Raw genomic sequence first — 15,336 nt, forward strand, 5'->3', positions numbered from 1 at the left:
GCCACTCTAGGAACATTTACGAACGCCTGCTGCGCGCAGGCACCGAGCTATGCCGCCGGGAGCCCCACCCCGCCCCCTGCCGCCGCTCTCGCCTCCCTCTGCGATCCCCACCCGTCCGTAATCCGAGGTCCCTAGTCCCCAGCTGCGTCATGGAATCCGCGGGCTTCTTCCGAGGGCATCGCCCCACCTCCTTCCCCGAAGGCGACTCCTGATTGGTGGGAGTATGCGTCACTCTGACGGCCTCTCGGTCCTCAGGGCCCCGCCCCGGGGCCTCGCAGGCCCCTCCCCTGCGCTCCCGCCCCTGCGCGGCTCCTCCGGCTAATCGCCTGGCGGCGCGCGTGGAGAAGTTCTGGGCAAAGTATTGAGAACTGGCCGCGTGCTCGCGGCGCCCGCCAGCCAGCCCGGGAGAGGGGACCCTAGCGCAACGCGGCCGGTGCGCAGCGCGGCTCCGGCCCGGCAGTCTGTCCGCGAGCGGTCGTTCCCGCCCCAGACTCCTGCGGCTGGTGCGGGAGCTATCAGCTGCACGTTCCAGGGGTCCGGAGAAGCCCGGGTTGTCTTCTCTCGGGTCTGTGCGCGAACCCCAGAGCCCGGCACCGGGAAACTAGGAGGCGTCTCCGGCGGCACAGCGCTCAGGTGAGCGTCGGGGCACCAGCCTAAATGGGGCCGCGGTGTTGAGGGGCCTGGCGGGCGGGCTTGGAAGGGCTGCGGTTTTGGTGGGCGCCGCTAGTCTCCGCAGGACCGGGGTCTCTGCCTCTGTCGCCCCGGGTGGAGCCGGCCCTGGGGCAGCCCCAAGCCAGGACCTCACCCTCAGTGCCGGCTGCAGCTCCCGGGGAGGGAGGACCCAGGTCTCACCCACCCTAGGGCTCCGTCCTTCGAGGGACCGCTGTGGGGATTGACGGCCAGGACGAGCGGAGCGCGGGGGTCGGGGCGCAGGTGCAGGAGGATGCAGCGTGCGGAGCTGCCCTGGGCAGCCGGGAGGCGCTGCGCCGGGGTGGGAGGCGCAGGAAGCCTGGTTAATTGGGCCGAGCGCGACGCTTTACCACATCCGCGGGATGGGGCGCGCCGGGGAGACTGGGACAACGCTCCGTGGGGCAGGCGCTCCGCTCGCCCGCCTTCCCAAACCAGGCATGCTCGCCCCTTAGCGCTGCCAGGTTCCCCGGGGAGCGTTTGTAGCCTGCAGAGTGGCTGATGGACACTGTCGTAGGTCGTCCAGATACTTCTTGAGCCGGGGCCTCCGCCCCTCCTTTGGCAACGGAACTTGCTTGCTGCGTTCTGCCCACTTGTGCTCACCCTTCTCCACCTCACAAGCCAGCAGTCTGTTCAGTCTGGACTCTTGGAGCTGAGGGGACTGTGAAGTTGTCTCTTTCCATGTGTCTGCATACTGCGCAGAGGTGCTTGAGGCCCCCTAGGTGTTGCTCTGACCCTCAGAGTTTGAGTATTGGGCTGAGGGCATTCAAAAATATTTTAAACTACAGCTGCAGAATAGGTACTTCCACAGGTACATGAAAGCGAAGGCCTGGCTTCTGATCATCCACACTGTATCATCATACAAGGTGAGGTCTTTCTCCTGCCTAAAGATCAGTCAAGCAGATCTGGGCTCGTATGCATCCAAGCTAAATGACCGTCCCCTCCAGCCAAGTCACATCACCTTGTTTGTTGTCCTGAAATTGTCTCCTCGGGTTATCTGCCTTCACCGACAAGGATGTAAATACCAGGAAAGCAGAGACCTTGTCTGTCTTGTTTGATCACTGATCCCCTGTGTCAAGAACACACAATAAGTTTGCAATAAACATTTATAGAATGAATAAATGAAACCTCTGTAAATATGAGGAATGGCGATTTTATATAGCTGATTTTGATTTTTATCCTTATCCTTTTTTTACTTTTGGGAAATTTAACAAATAGCAATACTAGGAACTTTTGTAGATTACCTCATTGAGCTTACAGAAGTCTGTTAGCTAGGTATTTTTAACCAGATGGGAAATTGAGGGTCCAGCAGGTTAGCCAGTGTTGCCAGGGTTATCCTGGCAGAACTAGGATTCCAGCTCATTTTGTCTCTATTGTGCTGGACCTCTTCCAAGAAACTAAAATGTGGTTTCCACCAGTACAGCTAATAGACATTTAGCTTTATTTGTATCAAAAGCTGTGGCTTAGCCAAAAGATTTACTGTTTTATAATTGAGATATATTTTCAATAACCACTAATGGTTACTTCATAACCCAAACACTCTCAAGCTGCCGTAAGCTGTATTATCTCATTTAATTTCTACTATCTTGCTGGGCAGTGTTGTGCGGTTATCTCCATTTTTCAGGTGAAGAAATGGAAACCAAGGTTTAGGAACTTGCCTAAGGTCACCAGTAAATTGCTGCTAGATTTTTTAATGGTCTGACTTCAAACCCTTAACTCCTTCTACTCGGTACAGGTTCTTGTCCCACTCTTTAATTAGATGTTAACTCATGGTAGAGTCCAGTGACACAAATATTAAAACCATCTGAGATTGGATTATAAACTTTCTGGTGCCCATATCAAGTGTCTAGTTGTACTATTTTCAGAATCCGAAAGACTTACTGCCATTGATTTTTGTGGCTGAGTTTGTGGTTTGTGAGCCTGGTAGGTTGGGCAGGCTTTTAATATAGAAGGAAAGGAAATCCTCTTTTCATTTAAATCTAAAGAGAAATCTGATTGGCTTTACCCACGGTGGTAAATGAACTTGGAACAGTGATGCTTTATACCTCTTAAAGAAAGTGCTGGAAAGCCAGCTAGTTCTTCTGTTCTCTAATGCAGAGTGGAGAGTTAGAAACCACTGCTGATTCCAAAAGCTTCTGCAGTAGGCTTTCAGTGAAACAACTACATTTCAACTTTCCCCTCTTTTTTTTTTGACGGAGTTTCACTCATGTTACCCAGGCTGGAGTGCAATGGCGCGATCTCGGCTCACCGCAACCTCCGCCTCCTGGGTTCAGGCAATTCTCCTGCCTCAGCCTCCTGAGTAGCTGGGATTACAGGCACGCACCACCATGCCCAGCTAATGTTTTGTATTTTTAGTAGAGACGGGGTTTCACCATGTTGACCAGGATGGTCTCGATCTCTTGACCTCGTGATCCACCCGCCTCGGCCTCCCACAGTGCTGGGATTACAGGCTTGAGCCACCGCGCCTGGCCCAACTTTCCCCTCTTGTGCTGATACTGAGGGTGGAAAGTTGGGGAAGAGTGGCATGGGTACCACCTAAAGGGCTCACGGCAAAAAGGGGATGGGTAAGGAATTAGTGATACCTTCTTTCTTCTACTTTATTCCAGTTTGGGGGCCGGTATAACATTTCCTCTTGCATGAGGGTCTGGATAATGCAGTTTTATTTATAATGTGCTTCTCAGCAGTACTATATTTTTCTATTTGTTAATTCAATTTCAGGAATACTCCAGAGAGGGTTGGAGAACCCTGCAGCCTAGAATGCCTGAGGAAGAGCTTGAGCTGTAGGATACCAGGGAAGATGCAAACTGTTAGGTAGAAAAAGTCTTCCAAGCATAATTGAGAGTTGTTTATGGTTTTCTGCACATTCCTGTCCTAAATTTACATATTCATCAGTTTTCTGGCCCCTTTTGGAATTTTTTTTTTTTTTTTTAAACTTTCCAATTGCTACCGTTGAGATCACCTTCAGGCTCACCGTAACTCTTGCCTCAGTGTCTTTCATGTTGGTCCTTTCCTGGAGGCCCTGCAGCATCTCAGTTCAGGATCTTAGGGACTTCTGCACTCTGTCTTAACATTGTCTACAGGTGGGTTTTCCTGTCTCTGTTTATTCCATGGTAGGTAAATTCTTTAAGTACTATCAGGGTGTTGTTAAAAATTCTTGGGTGGCTTAAATAATTAACAGTAACATTAATAACAGCAGTAATAGCTGCTGAACTTTTATATACCGGGTGCTGTCATAACTTGCTGTACCTTCATTATTGCATTTAATCCTCAGGGCAGCATTGAAACAGGCACTCTTTAATACCTCCAGTCTCCAGGTGAGGCTAGGAAAAGTTAAGTTCACAACTGCTTTGCAACCAACATATGGTGGATCTCAGACTCAGTCTGCAAGTTCTTTTCTCTACTTATTTTCACATAGGTTCCTTAAGTAGGGCTAAGGACCCCACAGGGTCATGGGGTGTCCCTTATGCTGTGCTGAGTTGCAGGTTCTGAGAAATAAAGAGACAGGACACAGAAGTACAAGAAAAACGCAGCTGGGCTCAGGGGGTACACACCACCTATAAGCAGAGACAGTCGAGGCCCCGAATGTCCAGAAGCATCTGTATTTATTGTGTATAGATTAGGGGGCAGGGTAGTGAGTAAAGTCATCTTTAAGGATAGTGATAGGGTCATGAGCAATAAAACAAGGGGTCCACCCCCATTAGGTCACCTAGGCTACGAGGTGGACAGTGTGCAGCGCGGGGTCCATTCCCATTAGGTCACCAAGGCAAGGAAGTGAGCCGTGTGCAGTAAGGGGTCCACCCCCATTAGGTCACCAAGGCATGGAGGTGGGCTGTGTGCAGTGATGAAGAGGGTGAGCAGTAACACTGTAAACTGAGATATACTTCAGGCCCTAATTATTTCAGGATTCTGCTTAGCTCTCCTTCCTTGATACCTGTTTGGGGCGGTTACCCACACCTTAGCCTAAAGTCAGGATCCAGCAGCCTGGGCTCAGCCTTGGCCTTCATCCCATCATTCCCCAACCATGTGAGCTGGTAGTCTGAGTTTTATTAATCAACCAAGTGTTTTGCCTTTGTCCATGCACTCTTCTTGCCGAGAAAGCTCTTTGGTGTCTCCGTGTGAAAACCTAAGTCTTTCAAAGCTGAACTCATAAACTACTTTTGTCAGCATAATCTCTCTAAACCCAATTTCCCAGAGCAATTGTTTTTTTAAAATATGAGAAACTTCCCAGTTCAGTTTCTGATCATGAAGTATGTTGCTGGTGCCCTTCCTTCCTTCCTTCGGCACTTCTTACCTTTTGCCTTCCCCTATTCCTCTCACCCTGTTGTTTCCTGGCCCAGTAATTTATTCGAATATATTGCCTCCCTTACTGGATTTTAAATGCCTTGAAGAGGGGAGGGTGAGTGTGTGTTCCTTAGGTTTCTATTCCTTTACGTCACTAAACATGGTGTCCTGTCTATAGTAAGTGCTCAAATGAAAAAAAGAATATTAAACAGTTATATTTGCTTGCCTTTTGTTAGAATATTCTGTGAAAAAGTAGTTGGAATGTGATATTTTGTTTTCTAGTTTTCTAATTTGTTTTGATCCATGGTATTTTAATGCCCTCATTATTTTATGATGAAGCAATAGATTTCTGAGTTAAATCCATGAAAAGCACCTGTTCTGGTTGCTCTCATTTTTTGGACCAAGGAGGTATTTGCAAGATCTTAAATTCACACATATAATAATTATTGTCTGTAGATAAATATCTTGCCTATGTTGTGTACTATTTTTTCATATCTATGGTAATGCTGCCACTAAAAATGTACTAAAATTGTTATGGAATTCAAATGGAATTTTTGTTAATATTTTATGAATCAATTAATATTCCACATTTTAAAGCAAATTTGCAAGACCCTCTGAATCAGCTCCTTCTTACCTGTCTAGATGCATAGCTCACCACTCACCATTTATTCTGTGTGTTCTAGTTGCACTGAACTGAGTAAAGCCTCCACCCTTACCCCCAGGGCCCATGCATGATGCGCTTGCCCAGTTTTTGCCTAATCTGTCATCTTCATTATGTTTTCCTTCTCAACCGTATTCATTCACCTGGCTCATTTCCATTCATCTGTAAGTTTCAGCATAGATGCACCTTCTAAGAACCTTTCCTCTGCTCCTCCAAGTTGCAGTTGGAGAATACTCTCAGCACTCTGTGCCCACCCATTTTATATGGAGTATTGTCATCCTGCTGTGTAACTAACTGGCAGCCACTTGTCTGAATCTTGCTCTGAACCACTGTTTGTCATTTGGCTTACATTAGAATTACTTTACTTAGAGATCTTTAAACAATGTTCCCCACCCAGACCCTATTACCAAAGTTTCTGGATCAAGTGGCTTGGTATGAGAAGGATTGGTCACTGGAATATTTTAAGAATATTTTTCTAAAGCTTTCTCATTCTGTATTACAGCTGGATAAAATTCCATAAAATGTAGTATACTTTAGTTACTTTAAAAAATAACAGCAGAGTGGGCATGGTGGCTCACGCCTGTAATCCCAGCACTTTGGGAGGCCAAGGTGGGGGTGGATCACAAGGTCAGGTGTTCAAGACCAGCCTGACCAACGTGGCAAAACCCTGTCTCTACTAAAAATACAAAAATTAGCTGGGTGTGGTGACGCGTGCCTGTAATCCCAGCTATGGGGGTGAGGGGATGGGGGGATAGAGGGATAGGGGTGTGGGGGTGGTGGGGCTGAGGCAGGAGAATCACTTGAACCAGGAGGCGGAGGTTGCAGTGAGCTGAGATTGCGCCACTGGACTCTAGCCTGGGTGACAGAGCGAGACTCTGTCTCAAAAAAAAAGCCCCCAAAAAACAAAAAAGCCTCCCCAAAACAGCAATATTGAGATAAAATTCACATATCATACAATTCACATTTAAGGTAGAAAATTTAATGTTTTTTACTATATTCAGATTTGTGCAACCATCTCCATAATTAATTTTGAAACATTTATCACCCCCCCCCCAAAATTTGTACCCATTAGCAGTCATTCCTCATTCTGTCCATCCATTCCCTCAGTCCCCATCCACTAATCTACTTTATGCCTGTATAGATTTGCCTGTTCTGGACATTTCATATGAGGGGAGTTTGTGTGGCCTTTTGTGTCTGGCTTCTTTCACTTAGCATGTTGTTTTCAAGGTTAATTTCTGTTTTAGCATGTATCAGTACTTTATTCCTTTTTATTGCCTAGTAATACCCCATTGTATGTGTATACCATGGTTTTATTTACCTATTTGCTAGCTGATGGAACTGGCATTTCAAAAAAAAGTTTGATTCTAATGTGACCCTAGTGTATAGTCCAGAAGTTCCTTTGAGCCCCACTGTTTCATTGTGGGGCTAGAATTGGCACCTGGCACAAAATAGTTGCGTAATAAACATTCAGATGGCTGCAGCATTTTACTAAAAGTGTAACTCCTATTATGTTGCAGTCAGCAAAAAGTCTTGTCATTAAAACGAGGTCCTCATAGTTGATTGTTTAGATACTGATTTGAACAACCCAACTGTTAAAAAAAAATGAGTCAAGGAATTTTGAAGATGGCTGCAGTGCTACAGTATTTAGGATTTGCTTTGAAATAACCTGGGGGTGAGGAGGGAGTACAGAGGAAACAAGGATCCGTGAGCTGACGATCATTGAAGCTGGGTGATGAATTCTCTATGCTGTTTGCTGGGGCAGCCATTGGGCACATGTGGCTATTCAGCTTTTAAAATTTGGCTAGTCCTTATTGAGAAGCGCTGGAAGTATAACACACACACTAAGTTTTCAAAGGCTTAGTATGAAAAAGAATGTAAAAATACCTCAATTTTTAAACATCACATGTTGAAATGATAATATTTTGAATATATTATAATAATGTGTAATTAAAACTAACTTTACTTGTTTTCTTTTACTCTTTGTCTACTTAAAATTACATGTATGGCTCCTATTACATTTCACCTGGGCAATGCAGCTATATACTTTTGTATATGTTTGAAATTTTTTGTAATAAAAAGTTTAGAAATATTAAAGGCATCTTTTTTAAAATCTGGATTATATATATATGTATGTGTGTGTGTGTGTGTGTGTGTGTGTATGTGTATTTTTTTTTTTTAAATAAAGGATTCCTCTGGTATGAAAGGATTGGGAAATACTGATTTTTTTCAAAGATGCTTCTTTGTAGAAGCTTATAGCAGGCAGGCTATAGCCTTCCAATCATTCCTGGGCTTATTTAAGCTATGTTAACATTTTAAAATTCTTTTATAATAATAAGTAGAATAGCAGTGTAAAGAATTGCTTCTTTAGTTATTAATCTAAATAATTTTGTTTTGAAGTTGATGAAATATTTTCTTCATCTTGGAAAAATACAGAAGATTCAGTGGTAATTTCCTTGTTCTGAGTCACATCGTTTGTACCCCCGAAATTGAATTTCCTCTGGACTTGGTTTATAATCACCTCTACCTAAGTCTGTTGTTTGTTTGAGAGCCAGAATATGGTTGTTTCTAGATGCTCCAGGACTCCTTGAATATGAGTGGAATATGATTCTTAAAGTAATAATAATGTGTGAGTTTAAAGCCAGGAAGCAAACTTCTTTCATAAAAATTTCTTTAGATGAAAATTTACTTAAGAAAAAAGATCCGGTTCTTTTTTATTCAGCCCAGTTCTCTGAAAGGGTATGGGCTGGATGAACAATCTTAGAGGAATTCTCGCCTGTGATTTCTGAGATTGTGTGAGAGTAGACCTGAGTTAGAAAATAGCTCAAATGTAAAGCAGAACAGAATGAAATTGCAGTAAGCAATCCAGTGCGGGATTGGCAGAGGATCCCTGACAGTTACTATAAATAAAGTTTGCCATGTTGTTTATGCTCTACAGTTAAAATACTAAAATCATTATTTTTAGTATTGTTTGGGTCCAAATACTTGCCTCAATATAACATTTCTCCACATATGCATTAAACTGTAGTACTTGTAAAGATTCCCACACTGGTTTCCTGTCTTGATATCAAATATTGTAATAGTTACAAGAAATTTAAAATTATAGTTTACATCTTATAAAACAAATATTTCTCCCTCCCCGAGTCATTTGTAGTAGACAGTGATCTGAAATGTTTAGAAGCTAAAGCTAATATGTATATTTTAATCTACATATGTGTATACATAAGTATGTGTATGTATTTATGTATGTATATATTTTTAAATCTCAGCAACTTTTATTAAATTTGAAGTTGATGCCTCCCTAGAATTAAAGCACGCACTAAGATTTTTGCTCATACATTTCATAAATATTTATTAAGCACATGCCATGTGCCAGACAGCAGGCTAGGTGCAGGGGATGTGGTGGTGAATTGAACAGATGTGGAACCTCCCTTCGAGGAGCTTACAGACTAGAAAGGGATGTAGACATTAAAGAGTTGGAGAGAGTTCATTAATTACCATGGGGAGATGTGGCTCAGAGGGCATGAGTCTGGCTTTTAATTGGGACCTCGGAGAGAAAAGTTCCATTTTTCTGTAGGTTGTGATTCAGGCTGCTGAAGGAAGAGAAGAGAGAATGTGGCTGGGGAATCCTCAAAGGAGGATGAGATGAGCAGAGTCCTGCCCTTTTGTGTTTTTCTGTCATTGCTGGAGGTCACAGGGAACTGAGTGGGAAGAAGCCTTAACTCCTCTTTTGAGGTTTTGAGTTTCTTTCTCTGATGAGACACACAGGTTTGTTTATTTGCTAATGGGAGTTGAATCCAAAGTTGAGTTTTTAACACCTTTGTAGCAGAAACAGAATGAGATCTAACAACCTGTCCTCCAGCATAGCCCTTCATCTAGCTTAAAATAACTTGCTGGCTGGATCCTGGTGTAGCTTAGTTGTCTAGCATCTGAGGCAAAATGGGTTAGAGGTATGCGAAGTCTAAAAGAATACAGGGAAGCCCACTTGGGTTTTTCTCACAGGTTTAGGGCAGCTTCGTGCAAATCCCTGCTATGTATAGAATTAACTGAGGTTTCCTTTGGAGCTTGTTGGAGCTATTAGGGAATGGGAAACCATCCTTCCTTTGAAGGTGGAGGCAATTATGAATAACAATAATAGCAGTGCAGCCAGTAGCTAAGTGCCAGGCCAAGTGCTTTATGTTCACTACCTCATTACGTCTTATAACTTAGGGGAGGTGGTCGCTGTCATTCCAGTTTACCAATGACAAAAGGTTTTTCTAACATCCTTTTACCCTTCCTGATTTCCATTTGAGAAATCACTTCTTGCCTTTGAATGTAGTCTGCTGGAACCAGAAGGAGGGGCCCTGTTCCCCTAAGCTGTGGCCCGGTGAGCCACAGTCATCTGACCTGTGAGGTCAGTCAGATGCTCTCTCTGGACTCTGGGTGTGGGAGGGTATGCTGCGAGGTGTGTCATGGCCAGACCATCTGTGCATACAGCTGTGTTATGATGTAGCTTCCTATCCCTCAGAGCTGTGCCTGGGCTTGCCTCTCCAGCCCCCTCGCAGTTCCTTGAACTGATTTTTTCCTAATACATTTTCTTTGGCTTCATTTACCAAATAGTTTTCTGTTGCTTCCACCCAAAGAACCCTGGCTGTCGAGGCCTAGAGAGGGTGAAATAGTTTACCTGTGGTCAGCCAGAGAGCAAGCGGCAGAACTGGGGTACAGTCAGGTCATTTGGCCTCTGTTGCCAAGCCCTTGACTAGAGATCCCCTCTGTGTGCTGAACATCACTGGCCTGGGAGTCCGAGGATCAGAGGATGGATGCAGTTCCAGTGGTACCCGCCTCTGGGGCCTTGGGCCACTACCTTTTTGAGCTGGACAGGGTAGACAGGATGAAATCTGTACACATCTAAGTGACACCCAGCTTGAGAGGAATGTTCTTGTCCATGAGACTTTTGGACACATTTTGCCCCAATTTTCTAAAGGCATTTACTTTGAGGTTTGAGGAACGGTCTGAGGCAGTGGTTTTCAAAGTGCGACTCCAGGAAATATATCAATGTCACCTAGAAACTTGTTCACCAAGTGGGTGAGGCCCAAACCCATAGACTGGAAACTCTGGAGGTGGAGTCCAGCAAACCGGTTTTAGCTCTTCAGATGGTTATGATGCACACTAACGTTTTGAGCCCCAGACATTTTCATTTTATTAAAAACAATTTATTATGTTCAGGGTGCTAACCTAGAAGCAGAGAGCAGGCAAATGTTAATAAGCCACAGCCCCTGACCTCAAAGAGTATTCACTTCAGTTGGAGAAATACGCGCGCGCGCGCACACACACACACACGTGTATGTTTATAGCACACCTCCTTTTCCCTACAATTGTGTTTTTTATATCTATATATCTGTCTAGATCTATATCTCTATATATCGATAGATCTATCTCTCTACTTTTATAAACAAGATATTGAAATGCTATAGGAGCTCAGGAGGAGTGAGGGAGATGTTTTTGCAGAGAAGTGGGTGTTTGAGCCATGTCTTGAAGGGCACATGGGATCGAGATAAAGGGATGAAGCGGCCGAGCGTGATGGCTCATGTCTGTAATCCCAGCACTTTGAGAGGCTAAGGTGGGCAGATCACCTGAGGTCAGGAGTTTGAGACCAGCTAGACCAATATGGTGAAACCCCATCTCTACTAAAAATACAAAAATTAGGTGGATATGGTGGTGGGCACCTATATAATCCCAGCTACTTGGAGGCTGAGGCAGGAAAATTGCTTGAACTTGGAATGTTGAGGTTGCAGTTAGCTGAATTCTTGCCACTGCACTCCAGCCTGATTGACAAGAGTGAGACTCTGTCTCAAAAAAAGAGAAAGGGATGAAGGGAAAGGTAGGAAGGACATTCTAGGCAGAGGTGCTAGGTAGGATGAGCCCAAGGCATAACATTTTAAGAGTTGATGGACCACCCAACTTGATAAAGAGAAGGACTGTGTAATGGGAAAAGTAAGAGCGTACAGGTAGATTGAGGCCCACGTGGTATAAGTCCTGAATCCCATAGTAAGTCCAAAGACTATTCTGTAAACAGCAAACATGGAGGTGACATGGTAAGAGCTATCTTAGAGGAAATTGTTCTGTGGTGGCGGAGAAGGGCAGAACCCAGGAGGATAGGCACAAAGTGATGAGACCTGAACTGGGATGGTCACCGTGAGAGGAGAAAGAAGACAGATAACATCAAAATACTGGAAAGTTAGAATGATAGCCCCTAGGAACTAGGTGTTGGGAATAGGGTGAGGGAGAAGATAAAGATGATTCCACAAGTGATAACAAATTGTGTTGGTACAATCAGGCAAAAAATAAAATAAATTTCACATCCATCAAAACTTTAAAACAAATAGGAATACTAAAAATAGAATACCCTATTTTAGTAATAAGATGAAAAATTCTTTCTAGGTAGGACACAAAAGCCAGAAGCTGTACAATAAAAGATTGGCTTATTTGATTACATATCATTTTTGCAGGCCCAATTTTTAAAAACTATGTCAAAAGGCAATCAACACATTTATCAAAATAATTGCAATTGATATCACAAAGATCTACTTTTACCAATATATAAAGAAGTCCAAAAAATCAGTACAAGAAAGGCCAGTTACTGTAAAGGCAAAGAGTTTGAACACATAGTTTACAAAATGGCATACAAATGACTCTTAAACATATGAAAACTTTAACCTCACTCATACAAAGGAAAATGCAAATGAAAACTTCAGTGCGATGCTATTTTTCACCTATCAGATTGGCAAACATCAAAAAATGTAATGGTGTTGGCAGAGGTTTGAAGAAACAGGTTTTTATATATCGTGGATGGAAATGTAAATCGGTCCAAACTGTAGAGAGCCATTGGCAGTATCTGTCAAAATTGCAAATGCATGCACTCTTTGAATCAGCAATAACAGTCCTAGGAACTTTATCCTATAGATACGCAAAGGCACAAAATGATATATATGCAAAATTTTTTCTTACAGTATTTGTATAAATACAAGATTGCAAGTAACTTAATTTTCATCAATAAGTACTAGTTAAAAATGAGGCAGTTCGACATCTTCTGATATGGAATGATCTGTGAGATTTATTGTAAAGTTAAGAAAAAAGCACAGTACAGAATATCCATATATAATATATATATATTTTATATGTATATATACATATACACATGGACATATATTCATTCATGCATATATGCACACACGCATAAAACTGGTGGGCTGAGGCCAGCACTGTGGCTCACACCTGTAATCCTAGCACTTTGGGATGCCGAGGTGGGTGATCACCTGAGGTCAGAAGTTCGAGACCAGCCTGGTCACCGTGGTGAAACCTCATCTTGACTAAAAATACAAAAATTAGTCAGATGTGGTAATCCCAGCTACTCGGGAGGCTGAGGCAGGAGAATTGCTGGAAACCGGTAGGCAGAGATTGCAGTGAGCTGAGATTGTACCACTACGCTCCAGTCGGGGTGACAGGGGAAGACTCTGTCTCAAAAAAAACAAAAACCAAAAAATCAGTGGGCTGAAGCCAGTTTGCACTGGCACGTGGGAACCAACTGTGTGCATGACTTACCAAGCCCTTGGCTGATTACTTCATGTTGGTAGTTTGAAATCGGCCACAGTGGGAGTGTTTACACCATGGAAATCAGGAAATACAACACATCAGGACATTTTTGTTTTTGTTTTTCCGGAGAGTTGGTTGATAAACATTTAATTGTACTCACTGTATATATATAAATATAAAATATCTTTTGAAGGTTGTATAAGAGTTGCTATAACATCGGACTCTTCCAGGAATGGGAGGCAGGATAGGTATGAAGTTGAAATTGTAGCTTTTGAATATTGTTCCAAGTAAATGTATTACTTATTTGGAAGTAAATATATAAAACAAACCAAAAGTAACTGCAGAGTTTCAGGCCTATGTGACTCTGTTATTTATGGTGCTATTGACTACTGCTGGGGAAAATAGGAAGGTGAGTAGATCTTAGAGAAAGAGAATTCTTTTGATTTTGAGTATGCTGAGCTTGAAGTGTGTGGGTGGTATCGGTGCAGACATGTCCAGCAATAGTGCAAGAGAGAGGACAAAGCTGTTGATCAGTTCTGGGAGTCAGCAATTTAGTTACAATTGTGGTAGTTAAGGGGCCCTTACCTGTACAACCTTCGGGGCAGGTCCCAGGAGAGAAAGGGGGAAGCATGTGGTACATTGGGGAATGTAAGCCAAGAGGCAGGTAGGGGAAGGGTAACTGGTCACAAAGGACCATAAAATAATAGTAATGGTAGTTTTTTAAATGAAGTATTTGCTGGAAGTGAAATATTAGTCTTTGTACTTTTTGAAAGAACATCATCTGATTTAATTCTCACAGTTATTCTCTGGGGTGGGTACTTTTTTCAAGATATCCTTGAGTTGGGTAGGATAATTTCAAAGAACAAAACAGAAGAGATCTCTTGGGAAGGGTGTTAATAGAGCAAGACCTTGAAGTGTGGTAGAATTTCAAAAGGTAGACAAATGAGAGAGAAAGACATTTTAGGTAGAGGGGAATGATGAGCAAAAGTGGAAACAGGGTTATCTCTTGCAGCTGAAGGGCAAGAATTCATGGGAGCCCAAGGGTGGTGCATGACTCCTTCATCCTCTGGCCATTGGAGAGCCACAGAATGTTTTGAGCTAGGGAATATATGTCACAGGTAATCAGTTCAACCGGTAGTCAAATGCAAAAATTAAATGTTGTATGTTTGGAAGACTTCTGTGTGTACATTGTGGGAAGGAGAGATGGTAGGAAACAGGAAAAATTACCATAAAATTTTGAGATATGGCTGAGAGCAGTGGCTCATGCCTGTAATCCCAGTACTTTGGGAGGCTGAGGCAGGTGAATCATGAGGTCAGAAGTTCGAGACCAGCCTGGCCAATATGGTGAAACCCCGTCTCTACTAAAAATACAAAAATTAGCCAGGCATGGTGGCACGTAATTGTAGTCCCAGCTACTGAGGAGGCTGAGGCAAAAGAATTGCTTGAACCCAGCAGGTGGAGGTTGCAGTGAGCCGAGATGGCACCACTGCACTCCAGCCTGGACGACAGAGCAAGACTCTGTCTAAAAATAAATAAAAAATAAAAAAAAATTGAGATAATGTAGATGACCTGTGAATACACATATTTAGAGTGTCTGCAAACAGGCATTGTGATTGCTCTTGCAAATTTAGTTTCTTAAGCTGAATTTGCCGTGTGACAGTGTATTGCTAATCTTACATATTAGTCACTTAGGGGATGTTTTTCCTATATTTTCCAGAAGACTGTGAATGGGGAATAAGAAAAGTGGAGGTAAATAAGGAAATGATTATTTGTGATGTGCGTTTGTATGTATGTGATTTATAAATGAGCTCTGCCTGGGAAGTATTGATCAGCCTCACGAGGCACACACAAGCCCAGCCTCTGTAGAGAAGTGCTGTGTTTGTACTGGCAGTTCTTTTACCTTATAAACATGTATATACAAATATAGTGGAAAAATTCCACCCTGATTAGGTTTTCAGCTCAGTTTTTCTCTGGCTTAGTGTCTTCTTTAAGTGTGTTTTTTATGTGTATCATTAAGGAATGATACCAATAATAGGGTGTCAAAAAGGAAAGGCTTTGGCCTAAACATGGCTCAGAAAAAGGACTGCCTGGCCTTCTTCATGCAAACCTGCCCGTTGATCATACTTCTGACTTGTAAT

At 43.2% G+C, this 15,336-nt stretch overlaps 1 protein-coding gene across 2 annotated transcripts in view; it reads left to right on the forward strand.

Moving 5' to 3' along the window:
• The first annotated feature begins 312 nt into the window (after window positions 1–312).
• OSBPL3 (oxysterol binding protein like 3) overlaps window positions 313–15,336 on the forward strand; it is a 191,738-nt gene continuing 176,714 nt past the window's right edge. For both annotated transcript variants that reach the window (XM_032286967.1, XM_032286969.1), the window contains exon 1: window positions 313–633. The gene's annotated coding sequence lies outside the window, so the exon portion shown is untranslated. The remainder of the gene's footprint in view (window positions 634–15,336) is intronic.

Source organism: Sapajus apella, unplaced genomic scaffold (assembly GCF_009761245.1).
Source record: "Sapajus apella isolate SASKATOON/1434 unplaced genomic scaffold, GSC_monkey_1.0 scaffold19, whole genome shotgun sequence".
Lineage (NCBI taxonomy): Eukaryota > Metazoa > Chordata > Mammalia > Primates > Cebidae > Sapajus > Sapajus apella.